The following is a 17,530-nucleotide window of genomic DNA, read 5'->3' on the forward strand; positions in this document are numbered from 1 at the left end:
AGAAAAAATAAAACATGTGAATGAATTTGGTGGATTTCGCAATAATAGCAGTACTATGCCCTTACAATTTTACTGAGAAACAGTAGCATACATCGAAAAAATGAAGCACCTTTTACCAATTTGCCTTCACAAATATCAACTTCACAGAGTTAGGAGTATAATTCCTGAGCATTAACACCAACATTTTCATTAGGAAAATATGGATTCATCGGAACAAAACATTCAATATTGGGTGAGAAGTAAATTAATACATTCACACAGAGAGGAGCCAATGCGCTTCAAAGGAAACATTCCATTCTGGCTTGATTTTGTTATCCATATTGAAGTTCAGTCGAGCATTCGTATCCTGAAATGCACCAGAAAACATTCTGATAGATGTCAAAATTACAAGAGCAGAAGTAGACATCGCAGCAGCACAGCAGATAAGCCTCCCAACAAGCACCTTCTCCATGGGAGGCTGTTATAGCTTTTCATGAGAGCACTCCCAGACAGTGCGCCATCGGGGCATGCTAACTCCCCTGTTTAAATGATCTCTCACAGGGCACTTCCGGCATCATGCAATTATGCACGCATCACACTCTACGAGCAGAGATCACTGGGGAGATGAACAGGGGGCCTTTCCTCCATTTTTTTCCCCCTCTCACGGTTGATCGCAGCAGCTCAGATATCTGTCTGCCTTCAGAAACTACGCATCACACTCTCCGGCCAGGAATTGATTATGGTTGTTTATTAACATCAAAGATCACTTGTAGTGTTAATGATGACAGGAAATGTATCAACCTTGCTACAGACACTCCATTCACTTTTGGGGGGCAGGGTTTTTTCCTATTTTTTTGGTGCAACAACAAATAACAGCTGTGCTTGAAGTTAATTTCATTCAAAGAGAATATAAGATTATAGGTATATGCCAAAATCTATTTCATTCTCTTCCAAGGGTCTCCGCATTAGCTGTTCACGAGGGTTCATGAGTCCCAACTCTTCAAAGAGTGGGCCTTACTGCACAGAAGGAACATTATCACCACATACGACAGGCTTAATTTGTACTATTGTAGCCAACTGCAGCAGAGCCTCCGAGCATTAATGATGGCATACAGGTCAGATTAGTGACAAAATGACGGACAGGTGTTTCTTCGGCTATGCCTGCATCTTCAGAGACTAGAGAGAGTACCCAAAACCATCTTTTACAGGGAAGGATAGGCCAGGTGTTTAATGGCAGGAATGCACACCAACAAATTCCTGCTTTTAACCACAGCCCGCGCATTCAATCAAAGTGGCTGGCAACCTGCTCCTAATTCTGTGCAGATGCGGCCATATATTTGACTTGTGAAATGGAAGTGCCCACACGGATCAGCCCCTAATTGGTTCTCATAAAATTTGATACTGCGCCACAGACTGCAGCCATTACATCAGCGCCGCGGCTCTCAAAGTACGATGTAACCGAATCAAGGGAGACATGTCGAGATAATTTTCAATCACCCTGATTGAAACAGACACAGTAGAACTCGCCTCATCGCTCCGTCTGAAGCTTCCAAATTAATTTTCACAAAATCTGCCAAATGAACAGGGTGGGAAAGACCAGTGATTTCAAGAGGTATCTAATCTATGAAATGCACATATATTTTGTAGGACAAAGACTTCTCTTTGACATTGTCAGATTGTTTTCCTTTAAACCATTCTGTGCCAGGGACTTTGGAGGGCGTGTACAACACTTTGGGGTTTTCTTTGCCAATTAGCGTTCAAAGCATGCAAAGGGTTAAGTCCAGCCATCATTGACCCATATACCCCTTCACTTTACTGTGTACTGTATAAATTTTATGTCATTCATTTAAGAGTTTTCATTCATCTACAAATTACATGAACAAAAATCATTCCTTTTTGTATTAACCCTATTAAGCCCAAGCTATTTTGACCCCTCGCAGGCCCAAGGGGGGGCACATTGTGCCCCCCCTATATAACTTTTTTATTATTTGATGTATCATCGTCATATTTGGCACGTGGGTAGAGTAACTCATACTCTACATGACCGTACATTTGAATTTTCACAAGGTCACCCATGGAGGGCGCTATTTACAAAAATATAAAGAAATACATAGGAAATATGCTAAAAACATGATTTTTTGGTATAATTTCTTTATCCCCATTATATATGTCTTATTATAGACCAATCATTTTCATATTTGCAACAAATGATAAGCAAGTGGAATTTTATTATTTGCTATGTTTGAAATTTCTCAAGGTCACCACATGGGGGCGCTATTCATATCAACATAGTGATACATTATGAAACCTCAGATGAAATGTTTGGGATGGGTACACGTATAGTTATGACATTTCATATTTGCATAATAGTGGAATTTTGAGATTGCAAATTGAAAATATGATAAACTAATGATATTAGAGGCATAACTTGGGTGAAGGAATCAAAATAACTCAAAATATAAGGGCAATCTGTAGAAAATATTATTGTTTTCAATTATCTCTATTATATCTATTGTTTTATGCCTTTGTCACATAAAAACAAAGGAAATAATAAGAAAAACTTTCCAGGACCATGATTACTTCAAATTTTGCATCTTCAACAAATTTCAGCCAAGAAACACCCATTTCATACACTGTAATGCTGTTAAATGAAATGGGAACAGAAAAAAGATGCAAAATCTGACTGACATGGTTGTCAGTTTATGGTTGCCATGGCAACCAGCAACATCAAATATAGCTAAATTATATATCAAAATGTTCGCAATAAGATTTTAGGAAAAGTCACCAAATTTGGTTGAAATCGGATTAAGGATGAAGGAGTGGCAAACGAAAATCTGGTAGGGGGGGCACAATGTGCCCCCCCTTGGGCTTTATAGGGTTAACAGAGATGCATTGCATGTCTTTCAGGTGGAAATTACTTTAAACTTTTCTCCTGAAAAGGGATAACACCTATTTCTCATTCTGCCCTTGTGACTCATAATCAGAAATTCAACCAACCACAGAAATATCTCACAAGTCCTGAACACCCAGATATTGCGATTACAAAGTAAGTGACATGTACAGTAATTTCTGTTCTGCAAATTTTGAATAAATCAGACCTTCTTACTTTAGAGTCTCACACTTCCTCCCTAAAAATAAGTGGATTGAAATCAAGCAGGTTACTGTTATGTCATTGTCCAATGTAATTTGAACTGAATTATACTTGAATCAAATTATACCATACAAATTCATATAAGAATGTACAAACACTTCTTTGGGTAGTCTTTTCCTAAGATGATAAGCTTGAATCAAATTATAAAATGGATTCATTGGCTTGGTAACATTCTCATACTGTAAAACGAGAAATTTTCGCGTGCATTTTAATTTCGCGAATTTCGCGAGTGCCAAGATTCGCGAAATTAAAATGCTTGCGAAAGTTCTTGTCTACGCTATATGCATTGAATGCCAGTGGCAGTTCGCGAAAATTTAATGCCGCAAAAAAGGCCGTCCGCTCCAATTCGCGAAAAAATTAATCCGCGAATATATCATGTCTGACAGTAATCATTTCACAATATTTTCATCATTCTAAAATTAAAAAACATTCACCTCAATAAGAAAAAACAAAAATAAACCTCACAGCCTCAATCAAAACAATGTTCTATTTCATTGCAAAATGACCACAAAAAAAAATGCTGAACAAAGATCATGCTTTTTATCTCTCATGCCAATTGGAAATAATACATTAATCTAAAAATTAAGACAAATCCAAGGTATACATAATACATTCCCATCTTAATTGAAATAATTACAGCTGTAAAAGCCTGTAAAATGTTGATGGGGTCACTGAACCTTCCAAATACATTTTTGCCTTTTGTCTTGCTGACTTTGTCAGAGAACAATTACGACACTCTCCGCACGCCAGAAGTCACGAAGCTGCTCTCCCATAAAGTCATTTCATGCATATCAGCACATTTACCATTTCCCCACACCCAATTTAGAAACGCCTGCTCTTCACTTACCCCTGAAATTGAAAATCGTGCCACCCAACCTCGCAGATGATACACTTATGGGGGGGGGGAGATATATCCCCACGGAAACCGATGACAGAGCTGTACACTGCAATATCCTTTCCCCCCATGCCCCCTCAAATGCAGGGGGATATTAATGAAGGCAGATGGTAAGATGCATGCCTATCCAAACAAGACACTTCTCCAGGGACCTGTTCACATCTAGTAAAACCTTCTCACTTGAATGCGCAAGTTGTATTAAACGTAGCAAATTATACATATAGTTCTACACAGGGTCATTTTTTTTTTTAACCTTCAGTTTTCGTCTTTTCAGCTGCATTAGAATAATCTATGGGAAACAAAACAGGACTCGTAGAATGCTTGTCCAAATTGATTTACTGCTAAACTTATTGTCGCAATCTTTGACCAGACAACGCCAGAAGAAGAAATTTTGTGAAGGAAACTGCCTTTGATACGAGGGAAGCACTTACTGTGCATGACATAATTCTCAATACTGAGGATCCAGACTTCCAGTTTAAACTCCTGGTTTTCACGAGACATGCGAAATTCACCATAATCAAAAAGGCGAAAACATGTGTGGTCTTGTGTGAAATCTATTGCCACTGCGGGCACTAGTTCACAATGAGCATTTTGATGTGAGAAAAATGTGTGACTGAGGTCTTTTAAAGTACCTCCCTTAGAGCTTCATATCCAGCATCTAATGATCGCAATTGCACTCTTCTGCAGGTGTGCTCTTTCCCATCTCGATCGGGAAGTCGGGCGCAAGAGGGCATTAAGGACACCGGGTTCATTCATTGTTTAACGCCTCTCTGGTTCTTATCGCACAATACCGTCTTGTCCATTACAACTGCTACACTAAGTCACAGAGGTGACACAACTAAGTCGAGCGACGCCATGTGAGCGTGGAGTTCACGCTCAATCTGGCTAAAGCCCCTTTTACACTTTCACGGATTGCTTCACGGATGACCATGGATCGTCATCCGTGGTGTTCCGGCATGCAAAATATCGATTTGCCTCTCAATGCCGGTGTGAATACGATCTCAACTGGGTGTCTACACGGACAAGTACGGAAGCTATAAGGACAAGTACGATGCCTATACGGACATTCAAGGAATGAACTCGGACCACAGCAGAAACGATACGGAGCTAACACTGATATCAAGGAAGAGCACGGATGTAACTGGGTCCCTTCGCGGTCTTCACACGGATATCCCAAAAAAGTTGACACATGACATGGTTTGCTTTTGCTTTTGATACTTTATCATTTTAGGGCGATATGCTTCCAGAGCTAAGTACAGTGTAGGCCTACATGTAACAAGCACACCAGAAAATCTACAGCAGCCTACATACGCCTCTGCTTGTCAACAACATAAAGGCATATCTTTTTGTTGCAAAATCTCTTTTAAATATAATATAGTATAATACATAACATAAACAAAGCAACACGAAATAAAACAAATCAAAAGACAAAAAAAAAAAAGCAGGAACATGTGTGTGGGTCACTGAATCTTCTCATGCGACCACTACAATGTATAGGCCTACTAATAGTAAGAGGAGTTGGTGGCTGTACTGATGGGGGAAGATGTGAGCAAACACGAATTTCTCATCCCGACTGGAGCCTATTCCAATATTCACATCCCGATGTCTTCACGGAGGCAACATGGAGTAGCCGGTGCCTTCAAGGAAGGAATACGGATGCAACACGGAGTACACGGTTCCAACAAGGAAGAGCTCGTATTGATTTTCATCCGTGATGTCCGGGATGAAAAATTAAGCAAGCTTAATTTTTGCCGCGGACATGCCGAATGATCAAGGATAATGCCGGATGACTTCACGGAGTCAACACGGTCATGCCGGAAACAGTACGGATGATCCCGGACCGTCGATCCGTGGTCATCCGTGATGTGATCCGTGAAAGTGTAAAAGGGGCTTTAGGGAGGTATGAGTTACGCCAGCAATTTGTCAGACAGAGGTGGAAGCTGAGGTGCTCCTAGGCCACTAACTTGATTACCAGATGGGTGCCTCATTAGCTCTTTTTTTTTGGGGGGGGGGGGGGGAGGGGGCAATGGGGGATGGGGGAGGAAGAGGGGGTAGTGGAGGAGGTGAGGAGAGTGGGGAAGATAGAAGAGGGGTGGAGAGGGGGATGAGAGGGGGCTGGGAAGGGGAGACGTAGAGAAAGCAGTAGGACCAATGCAGTGCAGAGTCCATCTCTACAGTGGGATGCGTTCAGTAGGAATTAATAATACCTAGCATGGATTTGTAATTTTGTTTACTGGTTTATGCGCAGTGGCATAGTGGATAAAACTCCGACTCCCGTTCAGAAGATCCGAGTTCGAATCCCGCCCAGTGCTTACATCCTTGGACAAGATGTTTTTTAATACCCACTAGGTCCCTCTCAGCCCAGGTGTATAAATTGGTACCTGACAATGCTAGGGTAATAATAATAGCAGGGCCCTCTGGTAGAGCAGTGGCAACACTAAAGCAGCTACCCTGGGTAAATAAGACCTTATTAGTACTATTATTACTCCAGGGGATTCCCCCCCCCCCCCCCTTATAGTTCTGCTCACTTTTTAGAGTATGTGAATCATGCAGTGGTGCTAGCTAAGACCAGGCATCCGCTACAAAATCTGGAGAATCACATATGGAGAATGGTGCATCTGGAGAATTCTGTAAAAAAAAAAAACTGTGCCAAGGGATCGAAAAATGGTTTGCAAGTCAGTGCCCCACATTAGATACTTCCATGATAAATATAACCAAATACTGCAGAAAATAACAATACCTTGACTTACCATGTGGAATCGGACAAATATTGTACCAGTATGGCTTTACAGATCTTGTGCTTACAGTCAAAGAGAATTCTATTTCATCAGCACAATTGTCAGAGCAGACTGGCAAAAAAAATATCTGACCTTGCAATGGACTTACACCACGTCAAACCAGACATCCCTGCCGAATCTGAATCAAGAGCCACAAATCGCCATCACCTCGTTTATCAATCCAGAGTATGAATCTTTGAGTCCTCTCCCTCATTAAGACCCCTGGCGTTCAGCATTGCTAGAAAGGGAGGTCACAGCTTCTTTTTTTTCCTTCCTTATTTTTTTTCCCCTTTTTTTTTTCATCTTTCTCTTCTATTGTCACTTATTGAATGCAGGTGCTTCAATAGGGGTGGGGTTTGGGGGAATGGGGTTATTGGATGTTGAAATGAAAATACTGGCAATATTGGAGTCAGCAATCACAGCCGAGCATGGCACATATGACGACAGTACGAAGGGGGAAAAAAATAGAGGAGAGCTTGATGAAATGAAGTGGGAGGGAGGAATCAATACATCACGGTGGTAAACAAGGATCGGGTGGCCTCGCATATAAATAGTGTTGTCATCCAGGCACTATGGCTGTTGCAAATCTACGCGGCTACAGTTCTATAGATCTGGATATAATGCAACCTCTGTTGATAAAGCTCTACAACTTAATTTTCTATTTCGTGCTCCTCTGGTATAGCATTTACTCGTAAGTCACCTTGAGTGTCATTAAACTCTTCGTGCACTAACCTCTGGTAACCCGCATCACTGCCCCCTGATACATTAGAGGGGATTAACTGATATATTATGATCACATTGGTTTGCCAGAATGTACAACAGTGATTAATTTGTGTTATCACTGTCTGCAAAATATACCGTGTAAGCTATCACTTGAATCTAGAACAGTTAGTCCTAGGAGGGTCGAAATGTGTTTTGTTTTTTAAATTATCATCTAATGCATGTCATATTCATTATCACTTGCTTCTATTTTCCTCCCCTTTCACTCCCTCTCTTCCCAAGATGGAGGAAGTAGGCTTATTGATACATCATCACTAGCCAGCAGTATACTGTAAAATATGATATATTCGCGGCACGAAAATTTCGCAAACTGGAGCCGAAGGCCTTTCTCGCAACATGAAATTTTCGCGAATTGCCACTGGCATCCAATACATATTGTGTAGGCAATAACTTTCGCGTGCATTTTAATTTTGCAAATTTTGTCACTCGCGAAATTTGCGAAATTAAAATGCACGTGAACATTCCTCGTTTTACAGTACTACCTCATCAGAAATCAATGCTGTCTTTGACTTACTCTGGCATTTCAGTCCTACCACTAGTCACTGTTATGCTCCATTCAAACAACTTTTTATACTCCCCTTCATATGTTCACATCCTCAAATTTACTTCTTCTCGCTCATATTTCACCATCCTGTGGACTGTTAGTACAGTCATCTCTGCATTTAGACACAAAGTCATTCCTATACACTTCTTATCACCTTAATAGCAATTACAGACTGAGGGGGCCATCCATTTCCTTAAATGTTTCTATATTCCTCTGTTCCTATCCCAATTATAGATGTTATTGGTCTCAGAAAGCATGGGGGGCAAAGATGAAACCCTACAAAAGGCACGCTCGTGCTCAGATCAATTAGTCACCGCACAATATCAAAATCCATACAGTTTAGCCGGTCGATTGGGCTGCCTGCTATTATCGGGCAGGGCGCGACGCGTTGCTCCTAATTAACGTGATTACAAAGGCGGAGGAGGTTGCCATCTCGCTGTGGCATTTATCAGCTAATCTGGAGCTCCATCTACACGCGTCCTCCATTCGTCTCAAGGTTTGAATAACACAATTAAAATTTGACTGGCGCTCGTCTGTCACAGTGCTGTAATAAATGGTTGGTAATCAGATGCACTATTTTTTTTTTCTCAATTTCAATTCAGAAATACAGGGACCACCAAAGGGCTTTTAAATTGATGACTCTTTTGTTAAACACTGCTTCATAAGTGTGCATAATGTGCAGAATACGAGCACCGAATCGATACCATCCACTCATGTGAGGATTGTTTTAATCAATTGTACACTCGGGATCTTTCCCTCGTTACTCCAGTGAGATGTAGCAATGAAAGTTATGACAAAACAAAAGAGAGCACCATAATTACCACATGGAAGCTAGACACTGGCATAAAAAGACATTAACCAGTCCTCTGAACTCATTATACAGACACTGGCAATGAGCACGCATCCATGTCCCATCAATCATAATGAAGATGACGAATATTTTTACTGCAATTATAGCCATTAACATTATTATTGCAACTATTATTATCACCCTCATAACTGCTGCCATCATCATCATCATAATCATCATTATCATCACCATTATCATCACCATTATCATCATCATCATCGTCATCTATATTGTACCTAGAGTGGGGTATTGTGTTGTGAACAGAAAGGATCTAGACTTTCAATTGGCAGTCCAAAATTTGCATCCCAACCGATGATTTTCTCCTTGGATGACATGGTTTACCCACAATTAATGTCCAAGGTTTAAAATATGGACAAATGGCACAGGTGGGGCAATAAATGATAGTGGTGATGCCCTCTGGAAGAATAGTATTTACACTGAAGAGGCTACTCATGATAAGATTAATATCATATGAAAATCACTATCATTACCAGAGGTAACATCATCAACTTTTTTATAATACTAAGTAGTTATGATTTCATCATCGCCATCTTTACTGACAGCCTCAGCCTCAGTGCCAACAGACTTCATCTGTTGCTGCTCCAGAGATTGTCATTCAAGAGTGGGACTATTCAGCCACTCTCAAGGCAATGCAAATTTCTTCCCTAGTGCTACGCCACCACCTCTCCAGACGAATGGATGCCAGACGATGATCTTTACTATAAAGGTGCATGCATGTCCTCAATGTGAATATGAAGAAACATTCTACTTTAGCATGATGCTGACTGGCCTATAATCTAGGTGGAGGATGCAGCTATGGTCTATGCTGTAATGCTAAACATCTGATGAGGTGAGATTATTGTTCTTGCTTAGCGATACCTCTTATGCGGTAAGACTACGAACAGTGGAAGCATCCACCACCTATATGCACTCGTCTCGCTTTAGTCATTGATTTCTTATTATCGACTATGAATTGGTGGCAGTTTTTCGTATGAAAGCTGCCACCAATTCAAACTTAATAATTACAAAACAACGACCACAGTGAGACAGGTGGATGCTTTGCGTGCATCCACTGTTCATAGTCTCGCCGCATCAGATGTATTGCTTAGCAAAGACAATAGTCTCGCCGCATCAGATGTTTTGCGTTACCGCAAAGACAATAGCTGCATCCTCCTCCTGGATTAGGGAGCTTTAGATTTTGAAGCGCGGACATTTGAGCCGACGCTTGCGCTGGACGTTCTCCTCTCCGTCGTGCTGAAATGTAGCTTTAGATTACGCTGGGACGCAACGTATAAAAAATTAAATTGCGCCCCCATATGATCGGTACATGAAATAGTTCTCTACGTTGCAAACTGTGCAGACATAAAAATAGCTCAGTATGCGTAGTGAAAAACTCAGGCGACGCAAGCTAAAAATAGATCGACATAACATGCGCTTCTGCGCATGCTCAGAACATGCCTTTTTTTTCCTCTGAACGTCCCCGTCGTGAAAATCTAATATTGGGTAGATGCTGACTGGATACATTATATTATCAGTCTCCTCTCAAGCCACAAACTGAATTTTTGGGATGCAATGCGTCATGTGACCAACCTCCAGGACTGGGTGACCCTGGGAGTGTTGGCGGACATACAATTTCAATTCAGACAAAGATTTCCCATGTCTATATTCACTCTTGCCCCTGGCAATCACGAACCAAGACATGTCTGATAGGCTTATATCTTAGATCATGAGAAAAAAAGATAAAGACAAAGAAATCGTCTGAAATATATGGTGGAAAATATGCCTCCCCTTTATACTAAAGGTACCTTCCAGTAGTGACATCTTTATCAGAAATTGCAAATGAGAGACATTTCTCAAAAGTCATCACAAATCATTCACAGATAATCTCTCAGTTTTGTTCACTTGTTGCTGCTTTGTTTTTGGCGAGCTGGAGATAACACAGTTTCAGGAGATGCCCGAATGGAGAGAGAAGAATGGAAGGTAACAGTACACACAAGCATACAAAAAAAGAAGGTCAGTGAATAAACAGAAGATATAAAAAACATGAAAATGTGAAAATATGAAAATATGAAAAATAAAAAAAAATTGTGAAAAAAGATCCTTGATATCTGTCAATCACAAAAAGAACAACATTACAACATGTACATGTCATTCATGTCATCACAAACAGAGTTTGGCAGGCTACTTTCAATGTAGCTCTTCGGTTTATCAAATCCCTCACATTTCTGACAACACTTCATCCGAGGGTGGAATTTGGAACCGAAATGGCTTGTATCAAGTTCTGGCTCAAAAGTACCACAGGTGAGAAATGAAAGGTGCTGTTCCCATTACCCCAGTAACAGAGAGCACAGGTCATCACATAAATGTTACACTAGACTGCAGCAGACTGAATGTAGTACTGTGTCTGTTTTCTGCCCAAAGGTGGCTTCCATGTCACATTAATGAGTTCACCGTGATTTCATGATTGCCCCTACCTACCCTTTCTCAGATTCTCCTTCTCCCCCCCCCCCCTCCACATTACAAATAAAAGTTTTGATAGTGAGGGTCACTACCATAGATGTCCTTGATAACATTACTTAAACAGTATTCTTATTTCAACTCATGTCTAGCTCGTTTTTTTTCCCCCTGATTTTAAATGCAGATTTCAGGAACCCAAATATCCTTCTTCCCAAGAATGTCAAACTGTATCTCCTTGGACACACTGGGAACATGACCACAACACCTTTAAAAGCGATAATCCTGGCACGGACCCAAATCATCACTCCTGTTGTTGCAACATGCACACAGAGCGGCTGTTTGTTCAATAAACATGGGATATTGGGGCTGAGATGAATTCGGTTGCCCTCACGAACGAAAACACTGCCGTGAAAGGCTAACTAACTACAAGGCCAGGAGGAAGCTTCTGTGCCCATAAATGATTCCTGCCATTGAACGGGGAGGTCTCTGCCAAATGGGTCTTATAACATATTCCCACTGACTTAAAGCCACCATACAGGTCATCATCATCATCATCATCATCATCTACATGTACTATACAACACCTAAAATGATTCTAGCTATCTGATTGGTCAATTGCTAGTCATGTGATATACAGTCAAAAGAACCATGGCATGCTGTCGCTGTTGAGCCATGCAATTATTGTGGGGCAATTTGGATATTGCATGACTGACGTCACCAATTTGCACTGACTTCTAGTGATAAAGTGAATTCATGTAGACATGACAGACTGAAAAACACATCTTTGCAATGTTTACTTTCCCTTCATTACTTGCATCACATCACAAAAATGTGCGCAAATTTTCACACAGTAAAATAGTCTTTATATCAAGTTCTGTATTTTAATCACAATATTATGATGCATAGGTGTGTGTTAAGTTGCTACGATAGTTTGATTGGCAGGTCTTTGACAAAAAGAAAATGATGCTGACCCAGAGAAATTTGTACTACAGTGAATGCCATGATTTTTTTTTTTTTTTTTTTTTTTTTTACAAAAGATTTGACTGAAACCATTACACACCAAGGCATTGGGGGTATTTTCCCAGGTATCTGCTTGACACTGTGCATTCAATAGGTTTACATGTGAATAATATCACAAGGCAGAATTACGCTACAATGTACATATCCAGTGTATCCAAGGGGAGTCATAACCCCTTTGGGAGGTCAATGTACTACCCATTTTGGCAAGCTACGATTCTTTTCCATTTGGCAAGCTATGATTCTTTTCCAGCTCATTTCTCAAGCGCAACATAAGCGACGGCTTTAGCATAACACACACCCATGCACACCCACTCACAACAAAACAACACACACAACAAAAATTAACTTAATATGTCATTGTCAAGTCCCACACAAATCCATTATCCAAATGCCGTGCATGAATACCCCAGCCTGAAATCCCAAGGCCGAGAGTTGTTTGTCACTTGTGTTCTGCGTGTTTTAATTGAAACTTTAATACAGCAGAGAAATACTTGTAGATATGTGCTGAAAAACTACAGCACCACCATTATTGTATTGTTATGCTGAACAGTGGGGAAGGGGAAAATATCACAGTTTGGCAATTTTTCTTGATGAGTTACTGTATCAAATTCTATACTCAAAAGAATTCTCTTGCATGGATTTTTCTCTTTTTTTTCATTTCTTAAAATCAATTCTGATCTTTTTCATCAATGAAACTTTATTTACAATATCTTCAAATGTAACCTGTTCATGAATAGTGAGTGAAATATCGTTAATTTTCACCACCCTGTAACAAAACGAAAATCTCATATCAATCACATGATCCTATCAAATCTAGCACTGGATATACACAAAGTTTGATAGCCCCAGGTGCACAATATATGAAATTTACAAGATGAACACATTTTTCATTCATCGAACTGGTACTTCAGTGAATGATTTGATAATTAATTGCAATCATCACATTTTCATCACATAGATTTAATACCAATACTGGAAACTGCTAAAATCATGGACTCACTTTATATTTTCTCATCACAAAGTTCATGGACATTATGAGCCACGGTAAATGTGATGGTATCAGTAACATTGAAAAAATGAAAAAAGAAAAATCAAGAGAGCCAACTGCACATGCTATTCAACACACTGGTAACAATGCATACAATACAGAAGAAATATTTTTTTATACCAATAAAGTGTCTATTCTTACAATATTTGCTTTTCTGTTCCCATTGAAAAGGAAGAAACATTTGAATGGTAGGGGCACAAAGGTTCTTCTATTACACACTCTCAACAAATACAATAGTTTCCTGTTGCTGCTGTTTCATGATCTAGTCACAGGAATTCCTGTACTAGGACACGTTCAAAGAAAACAGACTTAAAGTCTGAGTACAAGATATATATGGGAGACCAAAAAATACAAGTTCAAACCTCTCTTTCAACTGTGATCATAAGGAAATATCTAACATTACACATGCATGAATACCGGTAGAACAGATCGCAGAAGTACTGGGGCCACAATTCTGGCTATACCACGCTGACATGGATAGCCACCACTGCATACCCCACATATGCAAATCTATGTCAGTATAGCTCTTGGTCTACTTGCCATTTGCAACCAAAAAAAAAAGATGAAGAAGAAGAAGAAGAAGAAAAAAAATAAAAGCAGTGCTCAAACTGTGGTCTTGTTTATGTTCATCACCAGGACTGAAATAACTGTACAGGATCTGTTAGAAATGACCATGTAAAAAAGGTAAAAAAGCACAATTTCTCTTTAAAAAAATTTTTAAAAAATCATTCCAGTAATCAACAGTGTATACAGTACAGTGTATACAACTGAGGTCTTTAACAAATCGAAAAGGAAGAGGAAGATTATAATCACGTTTTATGGAATTGAAACTTGACAGAGTGAAGTGGCGTCAGAATTTGTTGACACAGGTGTTCAGATCTGACTTTTGTGGGACAGAGTATGGCTGAACTACAGCAGAGAAGTGGGGGGGGGGGGGGGGAACTACCTAGCACAGCAACTTGTATTGCAGTAATAGTTGGATGCATTCTAACGTTCATACACCCTAGCATCTTATCATTGTTTGATAGAGCAAGAGACTGAGGGAAGAATAAGCCACAATTGCATAGGGAAACTCTGGATTGGATTTAATGTTTGGCTTCCTTTTTTGTTTAAAAAACCAAAACATGAATGCGGAAATAACTAAGCAACATGGTTGACTTCTCTCGAAAGGTAGTGTTTTGCAAGTCCTCTATTGTGTAACAGACGAAGAGCATTTGTTCCATCCCATTTTTTGATCATTTTGATCTCCTCATAATGAAACTATCTCGCTGATTTACATGGAAATATATTGAGACCAGTGGATAGTGTTTCTTTTCACTGTGCACTCAGTGTAAAATACTAATCATAAGAACTGTAACTATACGGGTTGCATGGAGCAAGTATTGTATTTGCAATACTTGAAAAAGAGAACAAAAAGGATTACATTTCACTCCTCTTCTTTTTTTTAAGGCCAGGAGTACTCTAATTTGTGAAAATACCCTGCCACATATTACAATATGAAAGGGTACACAGAGAAAGTTGAGATTTAAAACTACAAGCCTCATATTGAGATGAAACAGACACATTTCATCGTTTCTCGTGTAATTGTAGTAACTGTGGCGTCACTGAGGCATCATTATACACACTTACGCATCATAATACAAGATGTTCCCAATCAGCATCATGAAAACATTTTCGAGATGAGAAATATGTTTAGTTGCTGCTCAGCAAGATAAAAACCAAACAAAACAGTATGACAAAGCGATGCACAAGCAATGTTATCACGCAGATGCTAATGTGAGCTTTGTTTATTCCTGACAGCAAAGTGCCTGCCAACAAGGAAATACAATAAGCTGGCATTCAATTTGCCGAGGGAATGTCAGAGGATGAATACAACGGTGGTGGAAGTAGTTCCAGCAGAGCTGATGAGAGGGAAAGCAAAAGTTGGCAGAAAACATCCCATGGACAATTATCCCATCAGTGGTTGGCCAGCACTCTGTCTTTTCTAGAGTAGAAAGAGCTTTTAGGGGCCATGATAATTTTCATCTGCGTACCTGGGAAAGAGCTGACACACCCTATCGCATGATACTGTTGGCGCGCATATCCGGGTTTCGATTGGCATTCTGCCACAAACAGTATCAAACCTTTGCACGACAATTGGATGAAACGGTGGTGACTTTGATTTTCTGTTAAATGATTAGGCCTACATCCATGGCATAGGATTGCCCGAAATTGTCCATCATGAATAACACATTCAGACTTTCTTTATGTGTAGCTATGGCCGTCATTCTGAGAAAATTCTCCCTACACATAAAATCGTATGAAAAAAATGCTTCAATGTTCTTGATCTCACACACACAGAATGATTCGTGGGTCTACAGCTGTACATTTCCTCTCCATATCATTTCTTGTACATAAGAAACTAAAAACGCGCACATAAATGATAATGATCTTTTGGCCTTGTAAGACCGTGCTTGAATACCTACCAACTTTCAGTGACTATGATGTAAGTGTTGAAACAATCATTACAACGGAACCTGTATATATACAGTCATTTGGTTTTTATTACAAGTTGATGCAAACAGACATATGTGATTGTCACACAGCACTTTGAGAGGGTGAATTAGTACGCACTCTCCTAACATATGACATACGGCTGTCGCTACCGATATCACATCCCCATTGCATGCTGATCCTTGCAATTTATGAATGTATCATGGGCCAATGCTTTTTCCTCCACCGATGTATAAATGATTGGAGGGCCATCACAATGATTCAAATTGTCGAATGACGATCCCAGATATTTCATGAGTCTTAAACACTATAATTTCTAATACTAATCATCAGGAAAAACTCTTCTGCAATACAAATACTCCAATCTTCAGTTTTGAACAGTGATTTTCTTGCTCTCACTCCTAGTGTAGAAACCCTTGTAGATGAACATTTCCTTTCAGTAGTTCTAACAATTATATTCCAGATTTTCTGGAGATATATCTCCCATTCATAAACAACACAAACATCTTGGGGGAAAAAAAAAACTGTGTGTGAGGATAAAATGGCTGAGGCATAACAACAATAATAAAATGGTGCATGATATCCACTTCCACACCTGTTACTTCCATTTCACATTCCATTGCTATTTACTGAGCATTGTCAATACCGTACACTGCATAATATTCCGATCACATCATGCTGAACATTACACACATGACTGTCTCCATTCCATCATGACCATGACCGTTTAAAACACTGACGCACTATTGTCAAAACCTTTGCATAACAAAAACAAATCATAAAACATACAGCATGTAGATCATGCTGGAATATAATGACTACCTCTCCTTAAAGCTAAACACATTAAAAAAAAAATGGGAGACAAGCAGAGATATAGAGAAATCAATACTCCTCATTCTAAGAAAAGCCAGGCGTCAAACTATACACTTGATATATAAATATAAAAAAATCACATGAAATGGCCATAAATACTCTGGTGAGTGGAAATGCCATCTAACCACCAACATGGCATAATTTGAGAGAGATGGAGTGGTGAAATTACTTTCTGATGTGTGGCATCTGCATCACACAGCCCATATTCAGATCATCAACATGATTTGACAACCCAAAATCTCTCAACAGTCGCAGGGCAAACCTCACCGGTTTCCCCATCTCGATTTAACCTGAAATAATTATGTTCCTTGCAAACATTCACTGATGCGACTCTTAGCCCATTACATATGGTAAGCTGGTGGCCTGTGTATTAAGTCGATGGGGAATTTCAGGATTCAGTCTGGAACGGGTTAACGGAAAATGCTCCTCAGAGGCGAGATTGACAAAGTCTGAATGCAGCGAAACAAATGACTGATTATCAGCGTAAATTTAGAGTAAAACTGTGTATAAGTCCAGAAAGTCGCAACCATCTCAAAGGTTGGCAGATCATCTAGCATTTAGTAGCAACTATGCATGCTGCTCCATGCACACCTCAAAAGACTTGTTGTCATGGCAGAACTTGCGACATTGCTTGAATAATACTCTCTTCGATGCATCAAAGTT

At 39.7% G+C, this 17,530-nt stretch overlaps 1 protein-coding gene across 1 annotated transcript in view; it reads right to left on the reverse strand.

Moving 5' to 3' along the window:
* The window catches only part of LOC139721705 (uncharacterized), an 88,747-nt gene that overhangs the window by 60,512 nt on the left and 10,705 nt on the right, over positions 1–17,530 (reverse strand). The window lies entirely within an intron of this gene.

This window comes from Diadema antillarum, unplaced genomic scaffold (assembly GCF_040938485.1).
Source record: "Diadema antillarum isolate AM-2024a unplaced genomic scaffold, OU_Dant_1.0 scf00000147, whole genome shotgun sequence".
Taxonomy (NCBI): domain Eukaryota; kingdom Metazoa; phylum Echinodermata; class Echinoidea; order Diadematoida; family Diadematidae; genus Diadema; species Diadema antillarum.